Here is a 9,198-nt window from a genome sequence, read left to right as displayed (position 1 = left end):
ATAAGGGGGTGTTTCTGGATCAAACTGTATTTTGTTTGACGACGTCGACGATTCAGTGGCATGTACTCGACAAGTAAACGATTATGAAATAAATTTTGTTGTCTTAACGATGTTGTTTTCGTAGTTATTTCGAGGAACTTGAAGGGGGGGGGGGCAATGGAGGTGGGTAGAATCATGTTGTCGTTGAATACAAAATATGGTTTTGGGCAAGAAACCTCCTTATATAAGACTACTGCAACGCTTTGAAAACATAAAAATGTAAAGTGATACTAGCACAGTCAGACACAGGTACCTGGACGACTGGGACTTTAAATTCAAAATAAAACTCTCTCTCATTCTCTGCTCGTTTGTTCCGAACCAACTTACACTATCTTGGGTCTAGTTCAAAACAGTAAATCAATGTTTCATCACCTGTGCTACTTTCATTCAAACGTCTCTGGTCTCGCTTTATATATTAGGCAAGTAGATGTTTGGCGATTTTAAGCACAGTAATACTGTGATCAGCCATCAACAAATGCGGGGCATGCGTCTTCATTACAGACTGCTGACGAATTAATGTCCGTGTAAATATCAATATATTTCACTCCGTATCGAGCATCTTCATCAATTACTATCTTCAGAAAAGCAACTTTCCAATTGCCAATTCTAAAACATAGGTCATCTTCCATGGATTCGTGACTATCTTTAAAACGATGAAATTACTCAAAATTGACCGATAGGACTGAAAATGCATCTGCAGACTTTATTCAAGTCGGCCGTCATACCAGTCAGAGAGAATACTAAACGCCTCAGGATCTTACAGAGGAAAGCAACTGCCACATATCAGCAGAATTGTTATACTTTTTTTTTAGGTCACTGTCATTACCAATGTTAAGTCACATGCATTTAGTTCAGTGTGCTGCACGTGCAGCTGTATATTTTTTTAAAAGAGATTAATTATTTTATGTATGAGCATTCATTGTATTGAAAGGTTTAAAGAAACAAACTAGTGATAATACAAATATTCAGAACGTTTCAAATACACCTCATTTCTATAATGGTACTGTTAACAATCTCAAAATCGACTCAATGAACTAAAACCTGAAGTAGACATAATTGAATTGTACTTTGCTGCTTTCTGATTTCTTCAAATACTCAGAACGACCATTTCCACAAACCCATTGTCAAAAAGCTTGATGTATGACGCATGGTCGTGACATAGGATGGTAGGTTGGACAACTTCGATGATAAAATGATGATTATTGATGTTTGTTAAAAAATATAAAACACATTTGCGATTATTCTTTTGTTAACCTCTAAATAATGTTTTGATTTCTTCCTGCATCATTCCATAGACATGGTTCATACTCAACCATGTTCAAATTTATCACTGCATTCTAGTCTGAATGAAAATGTATCAATCTCAAACACTTGATTGCTATGCTATGCTTTCTTCGTGTAGGGCAAGTATGCAACACTAAATTTAAATATTTACCCCTTGCTTCTAGATCACATTTCTTCCGCTTTATGAGTATTCTTTGCAAGCATTCATTTTCCAAAATATAATTTTATTTAAAGAAAATATAAAATCAAACAAATTGAAAGAATTAAAAACAAGTTACAGTGTATCAATTCCCAGAATGTACTCATAATAATTCTAGATTGTACTATCAATTTCTCACTTATCCGGAGACTCTTACAAAGTATTCCGAATGAAGGTGTTAAAGGTCTTATGTGTTATCCATAACACCATTGAATTATCACAGTTAATCAAAATGCTTTTAGCTCAAAATAATATCGTGAACATACAATATCACTGAAGCCCTGGAAAGGTGTACATAATTGGATGGAATTAATTGACTATTCAAGTCGTGGAATATATTCACATAATCCCGAAGTAATGACTGATCAAAGTTAACGATTATCCACTTTGCTATATCCAGCGAAGATATTATAAATAATGCATAAGTTCCTTTTGGACACATACATTGCCATCAAAACTGTATAAGAAAAGAACAAGTGGTGCGTATTGTCATTATATAGTGTCCTATGCGCATCAAATAAACAAAATCTAAATCACAATAATTTCGCGAATAATTAAATCGTATTATTTTTCTAAATAACCCAAATTTTCATAATGAATCAGTCCTGTTTTGACATTCGAATTTTATTTAATCATTTAGATGCTAGGGTGTCCTTGATAAATCTCTACTGGGCAAATTCATTATGGGCTCCACGCATTGTCTGTGACCTCCATTAATTATTTGCACTGCATTCTTGATCGACGTTGTTGTTGATTTGACATTCGCGATAGGTCTTGTTATGAATGAGATTCCTACTACGAAGTCTACATGTACTGTACTACAGTTCAAATTAGCCAAAGAATTTAAATTATAACTGTCATCGTCTCAAATGGCTAAAATATGAGCTAAATTATAAATTCAAAAGACGATACAGAGATCATGTGTAAATGTTCTTCTGATTTCAGCATGAGTTACATCCAAGTGTTCTCGCTGATTTTCGTCGGGACCTTAAGCTTGATAAGCGGGTTTGTCCTGGAGAAGGAGAGCGATATCCTGCATAGTCTAAACGAGAAGTTCGAGCTGCAGCCTTTGGATAAAGCTGACTGCAAATGGGTGGAACATAGGAATCCAGGGGCCGGGCCGAGAGAATTCAGAATCAATTGCAGGCTAGGACAAGGAAAGTCCTATAATTGTATTTACAAGGCGAACCCCCATAGTTGTGGCTGGTACAACCAAGGAAATCAACACAAATTCTACAGGTATGTAAAGCTTACTGATTTCCTCATAACAACTAGATCTCTTCCTTGATTTCTATGAAACATTCACTCGCTAGGTATTTTCTATTTTTCACACACATAATATCCAAATATACACAAATATCGTTTGAGATATGTTGATTTAGCAAGACCTCCTAGCAACACCTGGCGTCTCAAAGGCTCTCATGTGGTCGCAGAGAACGCAGAAGTCGAGAACCCTTAAAAACCACAGATCTTCTATGGGCAATCGCGTCTTCTCCGCCATGTTGAAACAGGATCACAGAGGAATAAAGCCAGTGCGGTACCGAAGTGTTCAGATCTTATATAAATATACAAGTATACCTGTCAGGGTTATTTTAATTTTTCACAAAAGACTCTGTTGGTATGATTTACGTTCATGATGATATCTACTTATAAGACACAATATTGTGTTCGTTGTGAGCATCAGAACTTTTACAATTAATTTTGTCTGAGGGGTCTGCAGAGTCTGTTCATCTGATTTCCTCTGTAGAACATATGATCTAAAAAAAAATCAGTGTGCATTTCAATGAAATCTAACTCTGAATGAGCTGACTTTTTCAATAACTCATTTTTTCTCAAACCATGCATATCAACGGTACGTTGATTGAATATTTTAAATTTGAAGAATAAAATATGGTTGATTATATAATCAACATAGTGGGTTAAACCTAGACAACGAAATTAAGGTAGGGCAGACGTTATCAGTAGACCAAAGAAAAGAAAGAGTCCCATAACCCTGAGATGTCCTTCTTTTGGCTAAGAATCCAAGATATTATTTTAATAATCTCAATCTTAAGTGTTAAAATATGCACAATAATATTACACGTCCTACTAAAGAGTTACAATACACACGGGAGTACTACACAAACCAGCAAAGTGCAACAATACACATGGGAGTACTACACACATCAGCAAAGTGTTACAATACACACGGGAGTACTACACCCACAAGCAAAGTGTTACAAAACACACGGGAGTACTACACCCACAAGCAAAGTGTTACAAAACACACGGGAGTACTACACCCACCAGCAAAGTGTTACAAAACACACGGGAGTACTACACCCACCAGCAAAGTGTTACAATACACACGGGAGTACTACACAGACCAGCAAAGTGTTACAATACACGCGGGAGTACTACACCCGGTAGCAAAGTATTACAATACACACGGGAGTACTACACCTACAAGCAAAGTGTTACAATACACACGGGAGTACTACACCATCCAACAAAGTGTTACAATACACACCGGAGTACTACACCATCCAGCAAAGTGTTTCAATACACACGGGAGTACTACACCCACCAGCAAAGTGTTACAATACACACGGGAGTACTACACCCACCAGCAAAGTGTTACAATACACACGAGAGTACTACACCCACAAGCAATGTGTTCCAATACACACAGGAGTATTACACCCACCTACAAAGTGTTACAATACACACGGGAGTACTACACCACCAGCAATGTGTTACAATATACAGAAGAATACTAAACTACCCAGCAAAAAACGTACGAAATAAATTATATCACGAATCCTTCTTTTTTCGTCATGTTTTTGTGATTTCATATATATTAAAATAATCTCTTTTATGAAAAGAAATTATTGTTCCAATATATATATATATATATATATATATATATATATATATATATATATATATATATATATATATATATATATATATATATATATATATATATGGGTTGATGCAAGGAATTGTTTCAGCATCGCCTATACTACTTATCAATAGTGTCTTTTCACCTTGCGTTTACTATGACGTCAATCGCATTTAAAAGTTCCTTTCATTTTAGAGGACTTGCCAGAGAAGCCGCAACCAATCAGCCCAATGCATGTAACCGGCACAGCCTTGAGCATAAAAAGTGCCCAGATGTTCACTTCCTGAGACTGGCATAATCAATGTTCTTCAGCCGACCTTTCAAAGGAAATGACGACACACCTGTTCATCAGAAATATTTAACTCGCATTTATTTAGTTTGAAGATCTTGTAATGACTACATTAGTTCTTTGCCAATAATACTGAATAAAATCATGACATCATCCATGCTTTTAGATGTTGGTCTAATAATATTTCAAGAATTATGGGTATCAGTATTTCAATTTGTAATATACTTAAAGTTTCATAATATTTCTGCATTTGAAAGTGAATGATGAAATCATGAAAATTACAGAAAAGATCAAAACAGTGCGCTGATTCGCTTACGTAGACTGGTAACCCATTGTTAGGATGAAAATGGTAAAAGGAACTATTTTAGTACTTTACCAACTACTGTTAATTCGTTTATTTTGTGAGTAACACATTCTCATGGTTGGCGAAAAGTGAGACATTCGTTGAGACTTCTTTTTATCTATTGTGGAGGAGGTCAGAACAATTTAACAAGGTCATTACTTAATGGGTCATTGAATTCGTGGTTTGTAATACGAATTTCGTCAAGACTAATAAATCACGAAATTATTTCGGGCATTTACAAATTTAGTTTGCAATAACTTCTAAATTCGTGGAAATTAGAACATGAAAAAAAAATATATGTGGTCTATAAATTCGTGGTTTGTCATCACTTCCGACTTCATGAAAATAGTACACCAAGATTTTTTTTTGATCTTTAAATTCTAAGTTTGTAATCACTTCACAATTCATGAAAATTGAAACATCACGAAACAAGTGAATTCACAGTATTCGCCAGGTTTTTTTCCTCTGTCATGGAATATATATTAAACATCAATTAACTGACTGTACAATCAGTAACAAATCTTAAGATATACAGTAAGGCTCTGTACATTACTTTACAATAGTTATGGGATATATTGGAAGTGGGGACGAATTGTATTACTTCTGCGAACGAAAACCTAACAGGACAATAGCGGTGCAAGAATCATGGGAATCTAGTTGATACGGCAGTGGATGGAAAAAGAAAGACATACGGAAAAAATAAAAATAAAAAGTAGACTAAGCTTTGGGGGAAGTGAGGGAGGTTAATTACCTCTCCAAATTTGAGAACAAAAGTAAACAATGGCTTGTTAAAGAATTCAAGTTCGATAATGTTCACTTTCAAATAAAGATTAAACATCTTATTAAATTTGAAAAATTTAACAGTCTACGCTTTGATGTCTTGCAATATAATAATTGTTCATATCTATTATATGAATAGGAGTTATTGAAAAGTGTAAAAATTATTGAAATATGAAATAAATGTGGAAAGAGTTAATTTATTATTAATAGTACATGTAATTCATAAAGAAACAAACTGCATTCATTCTGGATAAAATAAAGTTCCAGATTATTATGTTTATCACTATTTACACCTCTGTATACAGGTTACCTTGTTACAAACGGTTTCTCTCGCCTTTGTTGCAGTTTATAATCTACCGATATTTCGATCTTCATTATTACTGACTTTTCGAATACGTTTATAATTTTATTATCTTCCTGTTCACCTGTTGAATACATTTTGACTTACTGACCTGTTCAGTATTCTTAGACGCATCATTTGTGCTCACCGTTAGAACACGTCTGTATTCGCTGAGGTGATTTTGCACCTTTTTATTATGTACATTTATTTTACCAATTTTTTAAGTGAAAAACAATATTCGTAAAAGTTCATGAAAGTAATTAGTCTTTCTTGCCTAAATTTAAGAAAGATTTACTGGATGCACAAAATTCGTAAAGGAATTAAATAAACAGGTCTAAAGTGTTTAGTCCTGATAAGGAACATAATTTTGTTCTTTTGGAAAATTATCAAACTCAGACCCTGATCCATTTGAAATAAATGCTTTTTGTTGTTGTTGAGTTTAATTATAGTGGCGTGCGCACAATTGTGCATGTGCCACTTTTTTCTGACTGCACCGCAGCCTGCTAGCTGTTCCTGGGAAGGTGAATGGTGCCACCTCCCAAAGGCTTTTATGGATTCAAGGAATCCTGATAGTTTGACCCTGATAGTTTGGCCTCAATCTGTGGGTCCATAAAGGTCCCTTACAGTTGAATGGTTGGCTGTTATTAGTGGGAAGGAGAGCTCGGGAACGTCCTGCTTGCTTTACATCGCTGGTTTCTTGTTGCATTTGCCTGGTATTTCTTGCGATTTTTATTCGATTTTTTTTCTTCTTCTTCAAATGCTGATTTTGAAACTCTTAATAACAAAAAATGCAGGAAAATAAACAGAAATAATTGCAACTCATATACAATGTTCCTGTTGTTATATATACATATATGTTTACAGAGTGACGGGTAAATAATGAGCATAACAATACAAGGGCAAAACCGTTATTGATCTTCCTTACCTATGGCATGAGGTTCCAGTTAAGAATATCCTTAACTATAGGACCTGTTAATGTCTTCGCTTTTTAGTCTTAGTATTACAACATGGTTCAAAATTGTTTTGAGTAGTCCTGTTTTAAAAGCATCAAAGTACAGCCCAACGTAGATGTAAAAATGACGTGTTACCGCGAGATTTAGACGAGACAGGGATATAATCATGTGATCAGTAGAAAATGTTTGGCAACTTTATCCTGATAGACAATGTAATGTGTAGATAAGAAAAATGTGCAAATCAGATAAAAATGGTTTATTTATAAAAATCGGTAAGGACGCCATAGTCCTATTGTAATCATGTAGGCAATATTCTTAGTTATTTCGTACATCGAGCGACACAAAGAGTAGAAAAAAAAATCAGCGCGTAAAGCGCAATCGATTGATTTCTAAACAATACCCTTTTCATCGCCCCAACCTACAAGATATCTGGTATTCCACTCATCGTGTAACTAATAGACATATATGAGATTTTTAAATTATTAGACTTTTCTGACGTAATGCAGAACTAATACGGTTGAATGTCGTAGACTAAACGAGATGCTTTACTGAAACGAAAGTAAGTACAAAAAAGATTTTCATTTATAGCTATCTGGGATCAATAATAATTAAATTTTGTAGCCGTATGGATGGAGGTAATGGCGAATGTGTATGCATTTATTCAAAACTTGGTAGGTACCGGGCGTTTTTAAGTACTAGGTCGCTAATGACGTGTCAAACTGTACAAAATCGGATCAGAAGAGTTCATGGTGTATTAACACTGGGAATTTTGATGAGTTAGCTGAACAAACGTTGTAACTGGCACTGTTAGTATCATGTTACAAATTAAAACGTCATCGCCTAAAACATGTCAAAATGTATTTAAACAAAGTTGAGTTGCTGAGTATGGCTTACTTGTTGATAATTTTCTTTGAATTCGTATTTGCTCTCGCTGTTTTTTTTCAGGACCCGCAAATTGATAAACATCTGTCCAAGACGATGCGACGAAGTATTTCCTCTTTAAAATTTCATTAACCAAAAGTCAGAGAGAGAGAGAGAGAGAGAGAGAGAGAGAGATGTCAACTTTGGTGGGGCCAAGTGTGCATATGTGTATGACATACGAATCCTGGGGATTCTCGGCCCATGCGATTAAAATTTAAATCTAGACTAGGACAGAGCTGGCCTTATACAAAGGGAATCGCCACATTTGTGGTTCGAACAATAAAAGAAAGCAAAGGCATTTCTTCAGACATATACACCTTTCTGAGTTTAACTGATTTATTTCTCGCTATTAAAAAAGTTTTCAGACTTGAATAATAATAATAATAATAATAATAATAAACTATTTTTAACGAGGATAACACATTTGGTCATGGCTAGCAGCAGAGAGGGTGGACAGACCTTTGTCTGAAAAACGTCGAAACGTCCAAAATAAGCCTTCCTACGAACGATCGAAAAATAAAAAGCGTCGACAGATTAAGAAAGCGTCAACACTTTACTGAGAAAATCTCTATGGAATTTCCAATTAATATTAATCCATTGTCGTTGGTGATTTTTTCTAGTTTATTATGCACGCGCTTTACGCAATTACGTCTTAATTGAGTCCCACCCTCTCTGCTGCTATAATTAAATCATTATGTTATATTAAGATAATGGTACATCCGGAATCTTATACTGCAAGGATAGCTCGAGAACGATTAGAAGCAATCAAACAAAATTTCTCCCTGTTAGAGATTCATTCAGAGAAAACTTACAAGCGCAGCAACAAGCACAAGTTGAGTACGAGGAAGACACTAAAAAACTATTTATATCCGTCACTGCAGCTACTGAGAAAGTTACAACTGTCATCAAAGAAGATCTTCTTCCGGTATCAAAACAAACTGCAGCGCAGACTGAAAAAATAGCAAGAAGAACCAAACAAACAAAAAAGATTTTACGAGATCTTCCAACTAATATAACTGCAGCTCAACCTCCACCCGTCGATGAAGAAATACTTGAAGATATTAGAAAACTTCGTACTGAAGTCGCCGACGTGAGAAAAGAACTTGCACCTGAACCCAAACCAATAGAAGAAAACTTGGAATTGAACAATTACAAGTAATTCCCGA

The sequence above is a fragment of the Sinohyriopsis cumingii genome, chromosome 6, assembly GCF_028554795.1.
Source record: "Sinohyriopsis cumingii isolate HCF-2022 chromosome 6, ASM2855479v2, whole genome shotgun sequence".
NCBI lineage: Eukaryota > Metazoa > Mollusca > Bivalvia > Unionida > Unionidae > Sinohyriopsis > Sinohyriopsis cumingii.
Note: the sequence above shows the minus strand (reverse complement) of the source record.